General features: G+C 49.6%; 1 protein-coding gene across 1 annotated transcript in view; it reads right to left on the reverse strand.

Moving 5' to 3' along the window:
- Nucleotides 1-20,085, reverse strand: part of KIAA0753 (KIAA0753 ortholog) — a 294,415-nt gene that overhangs the window by 22,368 nt on the left and 251,962 nt on the right. The window lies entirely within an intron of this gene.

Here is a 20,085-nt window from a genome sequence, read left to right on the forward strand (position 1 = left end):
AAAAGAATTTTTCTTTCTTGTTATCCCCTCACTCACCGGAGTTTCCTCACGGTGACATGCTTCATCATCGGGGTCATCCCAGTTCTCTACGAAAAGGGGCGTGCTGCGACTTTCGCACTAAATTTAATATTTGAATCCTAAATCTAGGTTTTTAGGAGTGGTATTATACAGGGCTGGTCCCTGTATGGTCCTGACGAAACGCTAGGGGTAGCGTGAAACATGTTGACCAGATACTGAACCAACCCACATCACAGGTTGGTCTACAGTACAAACCCCACTTTTAACATACCGGTCTAGGAGCAGAATAAAACATTGAGGCCCACTAGCACGGTATTTTTAACACTCACACATACATCCACTCCACTTACTCTCACCACACATAGTCCTTCACTTCATAGTGCTCCTTCGTAGCTCGAGAGTCGCAGCACTCCCCTTTTCGTAGAGAACTGGGATGACCCCGATGATGAAGCATGTCACCGTGAGGAAACTCCGGTGAGTGAGGGGATAACAAGAAAGAAAAATTCTTTTCTTTCTGAACGGCTACACCTACACACTGCTGGTAGATAGCCCACACACAAGACAGGTCCCTGAACCCAGACACTGACTTCATTTTTTCAATTGTACCTAGGAGGACGACCTGGTCTTTAGTAAACCTCCTTTTCCCTCTACTCTGTTGTGATCCACTTTAGGTGGCAGATCAAACAAAGAAAGTTTCCACTGCACAATCTCTATGCATGTAGGTATAGATTGCACAGATTCAGGTGGAGGCACTTGCTCTGTTCCTGAGACAGGAACTCCCACTGATCTCATGAGGTCAGATGCTCATGCCCAGAAGGTCTGGGCACCACATTCTCCTGGCCCAATCTGGAGCCACTAAAACGATCAAGGCATGGCTGTACCTCATCTTTTTCAGAGTTCTGGGCAGGAGAGGGCCACAGGAGTCCGGTGTTCTATCAAGACGAAATACTTCCACTATCGAGTTTTCTTGTACAAAACCTTTAACATGGGGTGTGCTTGACAGTGGCAAAAAGATCTAGGCAGGGTTTCCTTCATAATTGGTAGATGCCCTGCTCCATCTAAGGATGTACACATAACCTGCAATCTACCAGACACTACCTAATTAGTTTGTCCACTCTGGCATTCAGGGACACTGCAAGGTGGTTTGCGTTCAGGTAAAAACCCTGACCTTCCAGCCATCTCCATAGGACCAAGGACCACACTCTGCCCTACTTGTTGCAGTACCACATGGCAGTGGAGTTGTACTTGAGAAGCTACTGCAGCTTCCCTTTGATCAATGGCAGGAAGGCCTTCAAAGCCAAATGGGCCTCAAACCTAGCCAATGGCTGGGACCAGAGTGGTCTGATCTCCACCAACCCTGGATTACCTCCCCATCGCAGAACGGAAGCATCTGTCACCACCGTCACCTTCGGGTGTGGAAGGGAGAGGGGCTTGTCGCTAGACCAATTGTGTTCAAGCAGCCAACCCTGCCTATCTTGAGCAGCTGCCCGACAGACCGGGATGGCATTGCTCCTATTGCCTAGATGCTGGGTCCACTGTAACCTAAAATTCCAATGCAGAGCCTGCATGTGCCACCCGGCATAGCTGACGATGAGGGTGCAGGAGGTGAAGAGGCCTCAGGCTGCTCCCAATGTGAGCTAGGAACAAGACTGAAACATTGGGATCACATGCAGATTGTCCTGTATTCATTGTGGTAGTGGAAAATTCCTAAACTCCAGTGTCTAGGATTGTTGAAGTATGTGACGTTTGGGAGGGATTTAAGCTCATTGATAGTGAACCTCCAATGATATCAAGAGGTTCACCGTCATCTAGAGGTGGTCCACGATCAACTGTAGCAATCATGCCTTTCAGTCTTGAGCCACTCATCGGGGTGCAGTAATAATGATATCACTGACCTTCGAAGAAGGAACTCAACCACTATTGTGAACACTCAAGGGGTGTCAGTGAGACAGAAATGGAGCACGGCAAACTGAAAATGCTCCTATCCTACCTAGAACTGCTGAAAATGTCTGTGGGACCGCAGGACAGGTATATGAAAATATGTACCATGCCGATCTAGTAGCCTGGGTCCAAAATAGACAAGATCCGAGCCAGTTGGGGGGGGGGGATGGATGGTAAGAGCATTGCTAAAGGAAATCAAAGTGTCAGAAGTCGCTGACCCAGGCTGCAAGACTCAGAAAGGACATTGGTTTTGATATCATCGGAGTGTAGCTGTAATTCTATTGCCTCAGATGCCCTCTAGACGACCACCGTAAATGAGGTAATTGGCGAGTCAAGCAATGTCTCGGACAAGGTGTGCAGCCCACTGGCATTCTGTAAATTTAAAAGTGCAACTTTCATGTCTCTACCATACTGGAAGTGCCCGGGCTATTCATTTTAAGTAAACTTACAGGAAAGTGTAAATGACTCTAAAGTGTATGTTACCTTTGTATACCACAGGTTACCTAACAGTAATAAGTACATAAGAATCTGGAATGCTCAACAGTCTCCCTAAGAACCCTTGGTAACTCCAGTTGTAACATGTTTTTGCTATATAAAGGTAATTCACAACAAATGGCTACCAGGTTAAATTATAATGAGCGTAATTGTGAAAGAAATGCCAATGCATTAAGGTTGACGTCAGTAGGCATGTTATAACTCCTGTACATTCAAACGGTTAAAGACAGCCAGTTTGGTTTGGAATAACAGGACAGAGACGCGCAGAGGATAAACTAAGTGGCAGGACCAGGCTACAAGTGCATGGGGCATAAATATGGAGGAGTCAGCAAGGGACAGGCAGATGGCATAAGCCAAATTCGGAGCACTCAGCAAGCACAACGGGGACCTCTCCCTTTTTGGCACAGGCAAACACAAGGAGAAGCGGATCATCCACACAATACTCTACAGACGTTTGATATAGAAGTTTAGGGCTCTGTGTGAATCAAGACAATGAAGCCGCTCCTCCTCTTTAGAGGGGAAGAGAGAAAAAGGGGGGCAGGGTGATGAAATGTTCTATGTCGAAGAGAGAGCACATTTTTACACAATGGTTGCCTTGATCCTCAGCACCAATTTTCATGGGAAGAAAGTGGGGTACGGAGAATTCACTGACAGGATGCAGAGAAGGGATTGCGATAAGGAAGACAGTCCTAACAGGAAGAGTCCAAAGCACGAGCTAGATGTGAAACACGATGACCAAGTTAGGGTGCCACTGAGACATAATAATTGGTCTCAGGGGATATTGTACTAAACCCTTCAGAAAAATGATCACAAAGGTTGACTTATAGAGGGAAGGTTGGTTTGGCAAACAAATGCAGAAAGGGAGTAACACATTATCATTTATAAGTCAAAAAGGTATCAAGCTTATGGTCTCTGGATCAGGCACAGCCTTCTTTCTCCCAGCATAGATGCCTTTGGTCGAAGGACAACTGGCTGCCAAGAGCCCATCCACCACCTCAAACGGCAAGTTAAAACTCCCAGTTGCTGCCATTCAGTCTCCATGCATGGATTTGGAGATTCAGGGGAAGGACATTGCTTTCTTGCTGAGACAGGGTTTCCTCAAGAAGGGGTAGCTGTATCGGGTAGTGAAAGCTCACTCACAAGATCAGGGTCCAACATTTTCTTGGCCTAATCCAGGGCTAGCAAGATGACTTGGGCCAGGTCTGTCCCAGTGTTTTTTTCAGGAGATGCATTGTTGAGAATGCGACTCATTTACACAATATAAAAACCTTACCTATATATTTAAAATAAAATAAAAAATCATGACTTTTTTCTTTTTTTTTATTGAAACTCATTTATAATTTTGTGTTTATAAATTTTAGTAATCATACATGTATTAGAGAATATTCTATGTATGTGATTTTATATATGTATAATACATATGAATGTTTGTCATAAAAATAAATGGAAATATTTTCGAAGGACATGAAGTGAGACAGATTACTTCCACCTAAAGATCAAGGCCCTCTATGACAACGTCAGTGAACAGACTCCTGAAACCACCCTTTCCAACAGCAACAATAGCCAGCCCACCATCAACGCCTGGACCCCAGCCACCAAAGAATAGACCACCTCGACCATGAAGAGCTCCCACTAAGGAGCTCTCACAGACCACTGCCCGCCTCACTTATTCCACAGACCCGCAGCCGCCATAGCACCCGTGCTACATCACTCCATCAACGCCAACATCGAATCCAGCACTTTCCCAGACGACTGGAAATGCACAGAAGTCAAGCCCCTCCTCAAGAAGCCCTCTGCAGACCTGACCGACCTGAAAAACTACCAACCCATCTCACTCCTTCCCTTCACAGCCAAAGTCAACGAAAAGATCGTCAATGCCCAGCTGACAAACTCCATCGAAGAGGACGCCATCCTAGACTCTGCTCGATCCGGATTCCGCAGTAACCACAGCACCGAGACGGCACTCATTGGCACCATGGACGACACCCGCACACTACTCGACCAAGGCCCCACTATGGCCCTCATCCTTCTACACCTCTCCGCAGCCTTCGACACGGTCTCCTACCGCACTCTCGCAGCCAGACTCCATGACGTCGCCATACATGGAGCTGTCCTCGACTTGCCCCGCTCCTTCCTCGCCGGAAAAACCCAAAGGATCAGACTCCAGCCATTCCTCTCCAAACCCACAGAGATCAACCGTGGAGTCCCCCAAGGATCATCGCTCAGTCCCACGCACTTCAACATCTACATGGCCTCCCTCGCCGCCAGAGAGCATGGACTCCGCATAATATCCTACGCAAACAACACCCAGCTCATCCTCTGCCTAACGAAGTACCCCGAAGACACCAGACTCAGCTTCCAGGATGGAATATAAGACGTCACAGCTTGGATGAGCAGCAGCTGTCTGAAGCTCAACTCGGAGAAGACAGAAGTCCTCATTTTTGGACCCACCCTTCATCCTGGGACAACATTTGGTGGCTCACCGCCCTTGGCAACCCCCCACAGACCACATCCGGAACCTCGGCATCATACTCGTTCCTCCCTCACCTTGTCCCGCCAGATCATCGCCATAGCCTCCACCTACTTTAAAACCCTCTGGATCCTCTGCAAGACTTTCAAGCGCATCCCCCCCAAGCCAGAAAGACAGTCAACCACGCACTCATAACTAGCAGACTGGACTACGTGAACGCCCCCTACGCTGGAATCAACAAATCCCTGCTATGCAAACTTCAGACCATCCAGAACACTGCAGCCAGCCTCGTCCTCGGCATCCCACGACATGAGCACATCACCCCACACCTGTAAGACCTCCACTGGCTCCTTGTCGAGAGGAGAGTAACCTTCAAGCTACTCACCAACGCCTACACATTTTTCCACAACACCAGACCCAAATGCCTCAACAAAAGAATTGCCTTCCATGTACCCAAACAAAACCTTTGCTCTGCCAACCTTGCCCTCGAGAAACCCTGCGCAGCAGCCGAAACAGAGTGAGTGGAAGAGCCTTCTCCTACGTCGCAGACAAGGCTGGAACAAGCTCCCGGTCAACATCAGACGCTCCACTACTCTGCACATCTTCAGGAAGAACCTCAAGTCCTGGCTTTTCGGCTAACTCGGAGCTGCACCCCTCACCCCCAGCGCTTTGAGACCGTCACAGGTGAGTAGAGCCCTTCAAAATTCCCTGATTGATTGATTGACCTATACCTGTATGTGTATAAGGTATTTATATTATGTAAATTTCCGATTAGTGCATTTCCACTGGGTCTTGATAAGCAAATGCTGGGCCCCATTGATTGTAGGTGCACAAATGGGGTTTTAGTTTTGGTCTTAGTTGTAAACTACCATGTCCCTTTTAGCAGTTAAGGGTGACTTTTCTTTGGAGTGTTGGAGGAGACCTGTGTCCCATCACAGATGAAATGCACCTCCGAATGACCTCCCTGGGCGAAACTTCAGTGTACAGTAGTTTCTACAACGCACTTTTATAGTGATGGTGAAAAGATTCAACCAGGACATGCTTTAACCACACGTCCCCAAGTCAAATATGAATTGAGTCATCCCTCTATGAAGACTACTAATCCACCAGCGGAGGTCTGCTCACTTCATCTGCTGTGGCATTCAGAGACCCGGATTGCTCAAAAGTCAGGTCTTCACGTTAGAGCGGAATTGAAGAAGTGAGAAGGAGGCTTTTATGCGTAGCGAGAGGCCGTTTCACGACTTAGGAGCAATGTAAGAAAATAATCAACTGCTGGATCTGGTTTTCCATATGAGTGGGATGTGTGCAAGTAGGAGTGCAGACGAGCAGAGGTTCTTAAGATTTGTGAAAGCAGATGTGTTGGTGAAGCATGCTGAGCAGGAGTCATTGTGAGAAATTGGGTTACTGGTTGAGGTGGGGTAAAGCAGTAACCACAATTCTTGTCAGGGTGAGGCACAAGCAAACCCCAAATTAACCTGTCCGTAACCCTCTTGTAGCTTGGCACAGACAGTCAGGCTTAACTTAAAGACAATGTGTAAAGTATTGATGCAGCACTTGAAACCATAATAAAGTGAAACCACACATGAAAAAATCCCACACCAATTTAGAAAAGTAAAGTACATTTTAATAAATAAAACTAGACCAAAACGACAAAAATCCAATCAGTAGAACCGTAGATAGGCAATTCGAACGATTTTAGGGGAAAATAGAACCAAATAGCACAAAATTCCAACTGTGAATATCCGGTTGTGCTGGATCGAGACAAAGTCACAAGTTCAGGCAGACCACAATTCAGCATGGCCCTGCTACAGGGACCCAGTGAGTCCAGCTGAACAATAGTACTTTAAATCCTGCTTTCCAGAGCGTTGCGAGGAGCTATGGAGCTACAATACGAGGTCCTGCATTGTCACAGAGGATTCTGTTGACGAGGGCTTGCGAAGTGAAGTATGGCATCGTGGATGCACTGTGAAGTCAAGGCAATGAGTTCTTCCGAAGAACTGACAGGATATGATGCAAGAACCTGTGTCGCCATCTGGGCTGTCGAGGATGCCATACATGAGGATGGTTGTGGACCCCTTCATCGACAAATCTCACCAACCCCTGCACCACAACATCATAGAGAGAGGTCTCCTCAGTGAACTGGTATCTGATTTCTCCCCGACAGACCCATGGAGGATACTTCATCACACTGAGAAGGACTAAAACTACACCTTCGGAGTGCATGGAACTTGGTCCAAAATAGATTTCTTTCTTGTTGGTGCCACACTGGTCTGCCACTTGGTGGATGCTGCAATAGTCCCCTCCTGCGTAATCCAGCTCTACTTGGACTTAGGAGGCATCTGCCCTTCTGCCCAAATTGATGCCTCAACCTCTCATACTACAAAGCCCCCGCGGACCCGAAGGTGTCAAGGCGCTGGGGGCTGTTGGGAAGATTAAGCGAGCTACTGCCCAGTGTCACATGGTGCTGGGCTAACCTGCCGCCGGCACCGGGGATCAAACCTTGACCCCCTGTGTGCCGGAGTCAGGAGCCCTGGCCGCTGTGCCACACCTGTTCCACCATATAGACTTGGCCATTACCTTATAGGCAGCAGATAAGGCAACAGTTCGGAGGTTCAATGCTGAATGCTTCCCAGAGAAAAGGCACAGCCTCACACAGGCAGATCCAATTAGAATTCCCTTACTGCCCTATACTCTCGAGCTCCCTCACACCTTACACGGCAGGCCCTGCTTTAGGCAAACCAAACATAACATTCTTTTATACCTCTCATGTGGAAACGACACTGTTCCACCTCAAACAGCGCCATTACAAACGCAGAGATGGTAGGACGGGCCGTCTACTGGCTCTGCAGCTGCGGCAACAACATGCTTGCTTCCTGTACCATATCGGGCATTCGGTGAGAGGGCGGCCAACTCCTCACCCACCCACCCGCTAATTATTATTAAGTCCTTCAGACCCATCATGAGACTCTCTATTCCTCTAAGGCAGCGTGTGCCCCATGAGAAATTGAGAATCTTTTGTCCAGTAATGTGATCCCTCACTGGACGATCGACCTGAGCCTGGCCTTGGAGGCTTAGTTCACCCCAGAAGAAAACCTAGAAGCAATCGACAATTTGCCCTAAGCAAAGCCTCAGGATTAGATGGTTACACGTCTGAACATTATAAGGCCATTAAGCATATGCTGGCTCCCTTGCGCTGCAAACTGTACTCAGAGGGTACTCCGTTCCCACTCCATCCTCTCTGAAGCCAAAGACCCGCTGACCTGTTCCAGCTGCCGACAGATCTCAGCGGTCACGCGCAGCGGGCGCGCCGATTGTGCGCCGATTGTGCGCCGAAGGCGCGTTGATTGTGCGCCAAAGGCGCGCCAAAGGTAAGCCCGTCTACGCCCGTCCGCGCCTGGACCGCGCCCAGCGCCAGGACCCCTGGCCCACGAGGACCCCGGCCGACCCGCCTGACGTACACCGCCGCCTCCCTCATCACACTCAACACCGGCCGATTCCCAGGATGCTACTGAGCCACCCCACGACGCTCCCACGGAGCCTTCAGCTGTCACGCCTGCAAGTTCACCTGCATCCGGACCTGCCCGCCACCAGCACCTGGCAAGCCAAACACCAGCAGCGACCACTTCAAGTGCATCCTCCTCAACACCCGCTCCGTCCACAGACACGCCATCGAACTCTGGAACCTCCTAGACACCACAGCCCCGGACGTTGCCTTCCTCACGGAGACCTGGATGAACGCCTCTTCAGCGCCCGACATCGCCATCGCCATCCCTGAGGGCTACAAGATCACCCGGAGGGACCGCACCGCCAACCAGATGGGAGGAGGCATCGCCATCATCCACAGGAACACCATCCGTATCACGACCAGCACCGACAACTCCCTAACCACCGCCGAACACCTGCACTTCCAGACCCACACCGACCCGAAGACCACCCTCAGAGGCACCCTGATCTACCGACCCCCGGGACCACGCACCCAATTCAGCGAGGACATCGCCGACTTCGTCAGCCCGCATGCCCTCCCCTCCGCTGACTACATCCTCCTGGGGGACCTCAACTTCCACCTGGAGAACAACAACGACCGCAACACCAGCACCCTGCTCGACAACCTCGCCAACCTTGGACTCAAGCAGCTTGTGTCCACCCCCACCCACCTCGCCGGACACACACTCGACGCCGTCTTCTCATCCAGCACAGACATCGCCTTCAGCCACGCCACAGAACTCCACTGGACGGACCACAGCTGTGTCCACTTCACCTTCAAAAGAACGACGATCCACCACCACAAGCAACAGGTTGCCCGTAGAAGCTGGAACAAGATCACAGCCGACCAGCTCGCCGCCTCCCTGAGCCAGCACCCTCCTGCCAGCTCAGCGAACCCCAGCCAGGCCGCCGACAACCTCACGAAATGGATCAGCAACTGCGCGGACGAACTCGCCCCTCTGAGGACCCCGCCCAGCAGACCCGGCAGAAAGAAAGCCCCATGGTTCACCGACGAACTCAAGAGCTCCAAGAAGAACTGACGAGCCCTCGAGAAAGTCTGGAGAAGGGAACCAACACCGAACAACATGACCACCCTCAAGCTCGCCACCCGGAAGCACCACCAACTGGTCCGCGCCGCCAAGAAAACTGCATTCAAGGACCAGATGGACAACAACGCACACAACTGCAAGGAACTCTTCAACATCGTGAAAGAGCTCTCCAACCCCAGCGCAGGAAACAACGACATCACCCCATCGCAAGACCTCTGCAACTCCCTCGCCTCCTACTTCCACAACAAGATCGCAGACATACACAACAGCTTCAGCATTCATCCGACGCTCGCCACGACCACAGCAACGCCGCCCACCACCACCCTCCGCGCCTGGACTCCGATCAGCACCGAAGACACCGTCCGCATGATGAACTCCGTCCACTCCGGATCTCCGACCGACCCCTGCCCTCACCACGTCTTCAACAAGGCAGACGCTGTCATCGCACTCCACCTGCGGGACATTATCAACACCTCCTTCGACACCGCCACCTTCCCTGAGAGCTGGAAGCACGCCGAACTCAGCACTCTACTCAAGAAACCCACAGCGGACCCCACCGAACTCAAACATTACCGCCCCATCTCGCTCCTCCCGTTTCCAGCCAAAGTCATCGAGAAGACCGTCAACAAGCAGCTGGCCGCCTTCCTCGAGACGAATGGATCCCTCGACCCCTCACAGTCTGGCTTCCGAGCCAACCACAGCACCGAGACCGTCCTCATCGCTGCCACCGATGACATCCGAGCCCTGATGGACAACGGAGACACAGCGGCCCTCATCCTCCTAGACCTCTCCGCGGCATTCGACACGGTCTGCCACCGCACCCTAGTGCAGCGCCTCAGCAATGTCGGAATCCAGGAGAAGGCACTGGAATGGATCATCTCCTTCCTCGACGGAAGAACACAGAGAGTCCGCCTACCACCGTACAAGTCAGAGGCCACCAAAGTCATCTGCGGCGTCCCTCAAGGATCCCCGCTGAGCCCCACCCTCTTCAACGTCTACATGAGCCCCCTCGCGGCCATCGCACGCCAACACAACCTCAACATAATCTCCTACGCCGACGACACCCAGCTGATCCTCTCCCTGACCAACGACCCCGCCGCCGCCAGAGCCAATCTGCATGAAGGGATGAAAGACGTAGCCGAGTGGATGACGACCAGCCGCCTGAAACTGAACTCAGACAAGACGGAGGTCCTCATCCTGGGCCTCTCGCCCGCCGCCTGGGACGACTCCTGGTGGCCCCCCGCCCTGGGCACCGCACCCAAACCAACAGACCACGCATGCAACCTGGGCTTCATCCTGGACTCCTCCCTCTTCATGACCAGGCAAGTCAACGCCGTCTCCTCGGCGTGCTTCAACATCCTACGCATGCTACGGAAGATCTTCTGGTGGATCCCCACCGAGACCAGGAAGACCGTCACCCAGGCCCTCATCACCAGCCGACTGGACTACGGCAACGCCCTCTACGCCGGTACCACCGCCAAGCTCCAGAAGAGACTCCAGCGGATCCAGAACGCCTCAGCCAGACTCATCCTCGACATCCCGCGAAACAGCCACATCTCCGGACACCTGAGAGACCTGCATTGGCTCCCCGTCAACAAAAGAATCACCTTCCGTCTCCTCACCCACGCACACAAAGCCCTTCACGACCAAGGCCCGAGCTACCTCAACAACCGAATCAACTTCTACGCTCCCAAACGCCACCTCCGATCAGCCAGCCACGCCTTCGCCGCCGTCCCCCGCATCCGAAGAGCGAAAACAGGAGGAAGGTCCTTCTCCTACCTGGCCGCCAAGACCTGGAACTCCCTCCCGACCGACCTGCGCCTGACCCAAGACCACCTCTCTTTCAGGAAGAAGCTGAAGACCTGGCTGTTCGAGCAGTAACGGCACCCTCCCCCCCCCCCCAAGCGCCTTGAGATCCTACGGGTAAGTAGTGCGCTCTATAAATGTCCTTGATTGATTGATTGATTGATTGATCTCACTGTAAAATGTCGACACGAAAGTGCTCAACGAGGTGTTGGCCAACAGGCTTAAACGGGTGATACCCTCCATGGTGCACATGGACCCGGGTGGGTTTGTCCCCCAACGCACCATGGCATCCCATCTTCAGCTTCTAACACGCATCCCTTGGAGGGTTTGGTAGAACGGGGAAAAGAAGCCAGCGGTGTACTTAGATGCTGAGAAGGCTTTTGACAGAGTCGAGTGGTATTACCTTTTCAGAGTGTTGCAAAGTTGAGAGCTGGGCCAGTGTTCGTCTCATGTCCGGAGGCTGTACTACCACCCTTTGAGTGTTATCACCTGCAACAGCCATGTTTTTACTCCCATTGATATCCGTCGGGGTACTAGACAGGGCTGCTGTTTGTCCCCTCTTCCTTTCATTCTGGCACAGGAGTCTCTGGCTATCGCAATCCACAATTCTCAAAATACACGGAATCCCCCTTCTGAGCGGGGAAACACAAACTGGCACTGTGTGCAGACAATATGCTGGTCACACTCACCCCCTCCCCTGCCTACCTGCGGGTCCTCATTTCTTTGAATTCACACTTCTCCTCTATCTTAGGGTACAAGATGAACTGGAGTAGGAGTGAGGCTCTCCTCCCACAGCTTCCCCCTCCTAACGGCCCTTGAAGGCCTCCCTTTTCAATGGTCCCCCCTCCTCCATTTGTTAACTTTGAATAGAGATCACACCAGGTCTCCGCCTTATGGCAGAGCGCAATCTGGACACCCTCAATTGGAGCTTTCATACCGATATGGTACACTGGTCGCAACAGAGTCTCTATCTCTAGGGGCCACACAAGCCCTAAACATGAATGTGATGCCACGACTAACCTATGTGTTCATATGCTCCTTATACGCACCCGGCTCACCTGATTGCCGCATTAGAAAAGACCCTAAAAACCTTTCTGTGGGTAGGCCGAAAGCCACGGCTAAAGTTGGACAAGCTATATGAAGCCAATGAACAGAGGGGCCTTGGTCGGCTGAACATTCGGTGCTACAGGCTAGCGTCCAGGTTTGTAAACCTCAGATATGTTATCAACACCACCCTGGCTCACTCCCGGGTCCCCGTCGTTACCCTTCCCTTGCGTCACTCTCTTGCACTGACACTCTTGTACCCTCCCCAGGGCGTTTCGGGGGCCGTCCCTGTTTTCAACTGCTGCAGGGTTGGGATTCTCTGCCCCCCTCTTCTGCCCCTACCCCAGTCCCGATTGGGGTTGATCATGACACCACTCTCCTACCCCATCTCCCACATCCCTACCCCACATGGACACCCTCGAGAATTGTGTTCTAGAGCCTTGATTCCCCCTTTTTTCTTTCACACTTGTCCTAACAGTATGCCCCTTCAATGGCTTTTCCCTTACCCACTTTCTTTATCTCACCCAGCCAACCATTTCTACTGCACTGGTTGCCATGGGGCCTTGTGGATCCTTCTTGTTTTCTCTTGAACCTTGACGCTTAACCCAGATGTTTAATCTGGCCCTTCGTCTAGACTTCTGCCCTCTGCCTGGCCCGCGGCCCTTCCAGTGGTTTTCATATTGTTCTATTATACCTCAACAATATTGTTGTTGAATATTGGTTGTGCTCGCATTGTTAGGCACAGAAATGATCTCTGCTCGTAATATGCATCATTTCTGTTCCTTCCAATAAAGAAAGCTTAAAACAAAAACAAAAAACGAGGGAACCAGACATTTGGGAAAAAAGACCCTCTTGTCTCTAGAGGGCACTGTAAGTATGGCGGCACCAAGACTACTGGACTCTGCTTGCCTAGCTCTAATGTCCAGCTCTCTGAGGCTCCTCTTGTCAGCCTTTTATCTCTCATCTTCCTCCATGGCAGTTTTTCTTTCCTCCACCGTGCTCTCTGCTCTGGCAGGGAGTTCCAACTCGCGTGTCAGGTCATCCCTCTCAGCTGACTGCTGCATCTCCTGGCCCTTCACATCATCCTCTACATCCTGGTCCTCTGTGGTGACTGACCACTGGTGGGTCTCAGCCCATGCTCTCAAAGCCTTTTGGAGCCCTGCCTTCTTGATGCTCTTTTTGGTGGCCAGTTCCAGTTCCAGTTCCCTCTCCTTGCAAAATTCATTGAGCTCTGCCACAGTGCAGCCCTCCAGATTGAGGAGCTCAAATTCCATCTATGCAGGTGAAGCCAGAGACCCCAATAGTCAGGTAGAGTAGGAGTAAATTTGGAAAAAAACGAAAAACTAAACTAAAAAACTAAAAGGCCAATCAGGGAGAATTTAAAACTCAAACTGGTCTCAGATTATTTTTCTGGGATTTTGAGTGAAGCACAAAATCACGGTAAGGCACTGCACAAACACAAGTCCTGATCCTCACCGCCGATCACCAATGTGAGATATTGGGTTTCTGGTTGAGGTGGGGGTGAAACCCTACTGAAGCAGCAACCACAATCCTGGTCAGTGTGAAGCACAAGCAAACCCCAAATTAACCTGTGCTGAATCCTCTGGTAGCTATGCACATGAAAAAAATTCCATACCAATTTAGAACACCAGAGTGAGTTGTAATAAATAAAACATGACAAAATGTAAAAAATCTGTAGAACTTCTGATATGTAATTTTAAAGATTTCATAGAAAATAGCACCAAAAAGCACAAAGCAAATATCTGGTTGTGCTGTACTGGGACAAAGTTACAAGGCGATAAAGTGTGGGCCAACTTCAGGGAACCACTGAACAAGAGTACTTTAAATCCTGGCTTGCAAAGAAGTGTACTGAAGATATGGCGTCTGGGGTACAATATTTATACCTGGGCTTTCCTTTTCAAGTAGGAGAAACTTCAAGATATTTCCCTTTGAAGTCCTCAAGCGTCCTGGCTCTAGACTTGTGTGGATCCATGACACAACCTATTCAAGTCTAAGTAGGTTTGTGCTCAGCTCCCACCTCCCAACCTGTCCGCTACACCCAGTCATGTGACCCAGAGACAGGCTGCAGGCTAGGGTAAGAAAAAGCCCACTTTCTAAAAGTGACATTATCAGAATTGCAATGTAAAACCTGACGACACCATCAGTTAGGATTTAAAAGTGTGATTCCAAACACCAAAAATCAACTGGTTATCTCTTCCCATTTGGAAATTACACTTATGAAATGTAATAAGAAAACTCCAATGTTATGTTATGGTAGAGAATGGGTTTGCAGTAGTGAAAAACAACTTTAAGAGAAAACTTAAAAGTACAAGCCCAACATTTTAAATACATTTCACCCTGGCCTCTGAGTTCTCCAGGGCCTACAATAGGGGTGACATCTATGTATTAAAAAGGAAGGGTTGGGTCTGGTAAAGATTTATTTTGTTGGGTCAAAATGACAGTTTAAAACTGCAAACATTGGCTCTGCAATGGCAGGACTCGGACATGTTTAAAGGGCTATTTAAGTGGGTCGTATAATCAGTGCTGCAGGAGAACTACTAGTATTTAATTTACAGGCCCTGGGTACCTGAAATACCACTTTACTAGAGGCTTATAAGTAAATTAAACATTCCAATTGGGCATGAGCCAAAATTATCAAATTTAGAGGAGCGAGCACAAGCACTTTAGCAGTGGTTAGCAGAGTCCTAAGGCCAGCAAAAACTAGGTCAGTACAAATGGAGGAAGGCAAAAAAAAAGTATGGAGGAAGACCACCCTAAGGCAGACAGGTCTAGCATCCAGAATCTGTTTCCCGTGCGGGCCGAAGAGATGTTAGTGATCTAATGGCAGATGCAACAGATGTTGTACTTTGAATCTCAGGCTGGAAGCCAAAAATATAAAGCCAAGTGTTGAACCTAATCAGAACGATCGAATTAATGCCCCCATCTGCGGTATCACCTGCATCAAGGGCGCTGCAGATGGTTATGTTGGATATTATTTTGTCCTCCATGACCAGCTTTTGGCTATGCTGCCTGTACTGATCTAGGAGGTGCTGGAGTAGTTCCTCCATCTTGTCCCAGTTGGCTCTGACATAGCGAGAGAGCAAGCCAATGGAATTTAAAATTCTCCAATGTGTCGTTGATTGAGCAGTGATATGTTTGCCTGCTGCATCAATATTTTTCCTCTCATTTTCGAGTGATGGGGCGTCACCAGTTCTTGAGCATTTGAGCGTTTCCACGCCGTATGGACCACCAGGGAGTACAGTGGAAGCTGCACAGGAGTATAAGGAGGGTCAATGGGCGAAGTTTAATATTTTTTATCCACCCTTGTCGTGAAGAACCCCGAAGGGGGGGGGAGTCATGGGAATCCCAGTGGTCTAAGCACAGTGGACGCGAAGGCCAAGAGAACATGCAATGTGGAAAGTATTTGCTATGACAGTGGGATAGGATAGACCAAATAAGTCAGAAGACGAACATCAAGGAGCGTCGATGCAGAGCTCATTCAGTAACACTTCCAAACCCACCGGAGGCAAACCCCCCACCCCCCTATAAACAAAATCTAACAATGGAGCTGATACCCATTCACATTACTGGTCGTTGGAGGAGTCAATATACCTGTGGCTCAAAAGAAATTGTTGAAGAAAAACAAGTTGCACACGTCAGAGCCCAACACTAGATGGCAGTACCATACAGATGTTGCAAAGTTATCCTTGTGTCTGGGGCACCCCCATTTGTCTTGCAGATGGGTACTGGTGGTAACTGACTCAGGCTGTGCCTAACTAGGTACAGGGCCAGTGCCATGCTGAAAACACACTTGGAAACATTAACAAGCATTTACAATGCAATGGTTTCGCCTTTGGAAAAGTTAGAGCTATTGGCATTGTAAATGACAACATTTGTATTTATGTGTTGGTTTTGAAAACAGATATATAAATGGCATTGTCATTTACATTGCCATTAGCTTAATCTCTCGCAAATGTGAGACCTATTGTACCCTACGGACGAGCTCAGCAGACAGCAATAATTGCATCATAAGGGAAACCAGCACAATAGTACCTGGTAGAGTATAAAGGAGGGTCATCACAGGATATTGACAAAGTTTAGGAGCAGAAACAGCAAAATATGCATTTGCCCACATTTGTACTCCCAAATTCCCACCCAAGCCTTGGAAGTCTGTCCTGTGAATCTGCTGCGCCTCTTGTGTTGCACAAGCCCCGCCATACCCAGGCTGCCGGCTTACCCTCCTCTCTCGCCTTGATTGGAAGGCTGTGGTCAAGGGGAATATTAGGCCGGATTCCGGGGGGGATCTTGAGCTGGTTGAGAGGGCAGCGCTGTCGAGTGATTCAGCACATTCACTCATAGAGGGTCCCATATGTCTTCAGCTTCAGGAGCTTAGATCTTCAGTGCTTCAGACAGAGACCTGCAGGAAGGGACTCCTGAGCATGTAGTATGGAGAAGGGAGGAAACTGACGTTTGTCCGGAATAAGAGCGTGATGCAGATGTATGCTATACAGAGTATGCAGCACACAGTAACATAGGACAACTTGTGCTCTCTTTCGGGGGTTATGGGTTTCCTAAGTACAGCAGCTCGCCTGGGCTGCACATAAAAACACAAAAACAAGCCTAAGAAGAGCCGCCCAGCAGTACAGCCATCCCTGAAGTAAGGCAGGTGCTGACAGGTTTACTTACTCCGATTTACATATACCGGCCAGCGCAGAGGCCCATTTATTCTCTCCATAAGACTATGACGAGGAGTTTCCATGGTGCTGACAGCACACAGTTGTCCACTGCTCAACATATGCATCGTGGAGTGCTCTGCACATTCATTCCCCCTCATTGTCTGTGGAAAAGGCGCATGAGCTTTTGCCCTGGTGAGCCTTGCTGCTACCCAAAGACAGCGTAGGAGCTGCAGTGCAGGCAACCTTTGGTACACGGTACGCAAGCGAGAACAACGCAGCGCCGTCTACGGCTCCGTAAACTCCCTTCTGTCTGCACAGGGCCTACCATATGTTTCCGGAAGGCCCTGAAGCCTTTATAATGAATGAATCCAGTATAAATGCGAGGAGGGAAACCGGGCGCTCCGGGGATTAGGGGAGACTGTCTGGAGGAGGGATGGGGGGCGCGCACGCTGCCCCCGCAAGATATTCTCTTTAGGAACACTAGGCTGAGGGGAACAATAAAGCATTCACGCTGCCCCCTCAAGATACCCTCTATATTAATGCTATGCTGAGGGGTCCAGCCATTTTCCTCCTACCAAGAATCAAACCAGAGCTCCCTACTCACCGGAATCGAGGACATCCCGAGCTGAGCGCGGGCGTTCATCAGAATAGGACCCCCGCCGGCCGCCATCTTCAGAGAAATTAACACAACAAGCCCAAAAAAAAAAGAAAATAACCACCGCCAACCGCCGCATGACGTGGGCAAAAGCCTAAAATTCTCGGGAACGCCCACGAATCTGCTCCGGCATTGACGGACAGATCTCTGTTCCAATGGCTAGCCTCCATTTATGGAGCTAGCCAATGGAACAGAGGGGCGGGACATGAGCACACATACTCTAGACATAAGATTTCGCCTGCGCGAAAGGCTGCTTGCGCAGCTTTCGACAGGCGAATCCTAAAAACACCTACATACGTTAGTGTACATTGTGGGTTAGGGTACCCCTATGATTGGCATGACCTCCCTTATAATGCCCTAGTACATAATAGGGTAGGGGGATTAAAACTACCTTTACATCCCTAATATATAATAGGGCATGGCAGTTTAGAGGCCAGCAGCCCTTTCTGTACTTGCATGTGTGCACAGCTGAGGCTTGAGGACAGTTTAAAAGCAGCACTATGTTGCAGGACCGCTTTTTAAAATGCACGTTGCGCCCAAACTCTACTTAGGTGTTTGAGGCACTAAAAAATGTTGTATATTAGGGACCCCCAAAGTCTTCTTAGGTGTTCCAGGGGTTGGGTGGGGAGGGGGGGGCAGTACATATTGGAGGGTCTTTATAAAATATGTTTTATAATCCCGGGTGTTGGAGAATTAGCCCGGTTCATTTTCCCCATTGCAGATCCCCAGCCACATAAACTAACATGGCAAGAAGTTATTAATGAATAACTAGTCAGAACCCACAGGAAAATATAATTCAAAGACTTACTAGAATGGTGTTGATAAATCCAACAGTAAGCTATTATTGAAATTATTCTAAAATGTACAGACAAGACGTTATAAGACTTTGTCTTTAAGCCAAAATTCAGCCTTCCAGTGATCTGTTCCGATTGGTCAAAATTAAGTGGATTAGCCAGACTGTTGTGATGAGATAAGTAGCAACTGGGGTGAAAGATCTACTCTGGGAGGAGAGGATTCTGCTTCATAGGAATGCCAGAGCAAGGGGCAGGGGTCAAACAATGATCTTCATTCGAAGGAGGAGCCAGGTAGAAGCAGTTTCATTTACACCCCTATTCTTTGAACCCAGACAGATGGCAGGCTTAAGGACGGAACGTGCAGATGTCAAGAGGAGGGAGAATATGGAGATGAGCCATCCTGGAAGTTGGTTTAGACATATCTTGCCTCTCGGAAGACTTCTGCCATATTGAATTCTGGAGAAATAGTGCTTTCTGGGAGACCATTGTGCCACACTTTGGAGGAAGTTTTTTCCGGCACCTCATTGTACAGGAGTGCCCTCCTGTGTGACCCCAAAGAACATTGAATAAGTATCTGAGAGGGGCAGTGCCTCTCAAATCTGCTGCCTGAAACAAGAAGAAGAAATGTCCATGCTAGGAGTTTTATTTGCACCAGCCAGGCCCTGCACTCTGCTGGCTGTGCCACCATCTGTAACTACAGCACTGTGGGCCTAATTTGCTTCAAAAGGACTAAAGAGTGGACTCCCTGCAAGCTACAGGCTAACAGAGCTCATTTGGACCACCACCACCAAGAATCTCCAGCCAGGAGTACTACCAGTGGATTTGTAAGGGTTTTTGTCCAAGTGGATTATGGGAATTGAAGTCCCAAACTTTTAAGTACCACCTTGGAACTTCCAGAACCTTGGTATAAGTTTTGGACATTTTGGGACCCTCAAAGGAACTTCAGGAAGACATTCCAGAAGTATGTAGAACTGTGGAGAAACTTTTTTTTTAAAAAGCTCCATAAGTGGACTGACTCAACGTGACCAGCCAAGCCGGCGACCCTCAACCGCGAGCCAGCCTGCCGTCCAGCTTTGTTCCGCTGAAAAGCTCCGGAGATATGGCTTCCAGAATTTGACCGGGAGTCTGTGGAAATCCAAGTCAGTGAACCCTCACTGAATATGGCATGGTGATAAACCATCAAGGGACCCCGGGAGAAAAAGCTCTGTAAAAGTTTCTAAGACAGAACATAGAAAAGGTGACGAGAACAACCGCAAGAGTCAAGCTGCCCACCTTCAACCGCGAGCCGGTCTGGATCTCTGGTTCATCCCGCCTGAAAGCTACGAGATCTGACTTCCATAGATTTGACCGTGAGCTTGTAGCAAGGCAAGCTGGCTAACACTCACCGAATCTAGACTGGCTAAGAGCTTCAAGGGACCGCGGGAAGAAAAGCTGAAGAAAAGTTTCCAAGTCAGAAGGTAAAAACTTTGACCGAGATCTACCGCGATTGGTAGCTGCGCAGGGCTCCATTGCGGATGACAAGGAAATTTGACGTTGTCCCGGTCTAGCGTGACCATATTTCCTAATAGGCGTTATAGGTTTCTATGTACTCTATAGTGCTAAATCTTTAAAAATTCATGCCTCCGTTTCCCTACATTAGATTTTGTTTTGGAAT

Source organism: Lissotriton vulgaris, chromosome 2_1 (genome assembly GCF_964263255.1).
Source record: "Lissotriton vulgaris chromosome 2_1, aLisVul1.2, whole genome shotgun sequence".
Lineage (NCBI taxonomy): Eukaryota > Metazoa > Chordata > Amphibia > Caudata > Salamandridae > Lissotriton > Lissotriton vulgaris.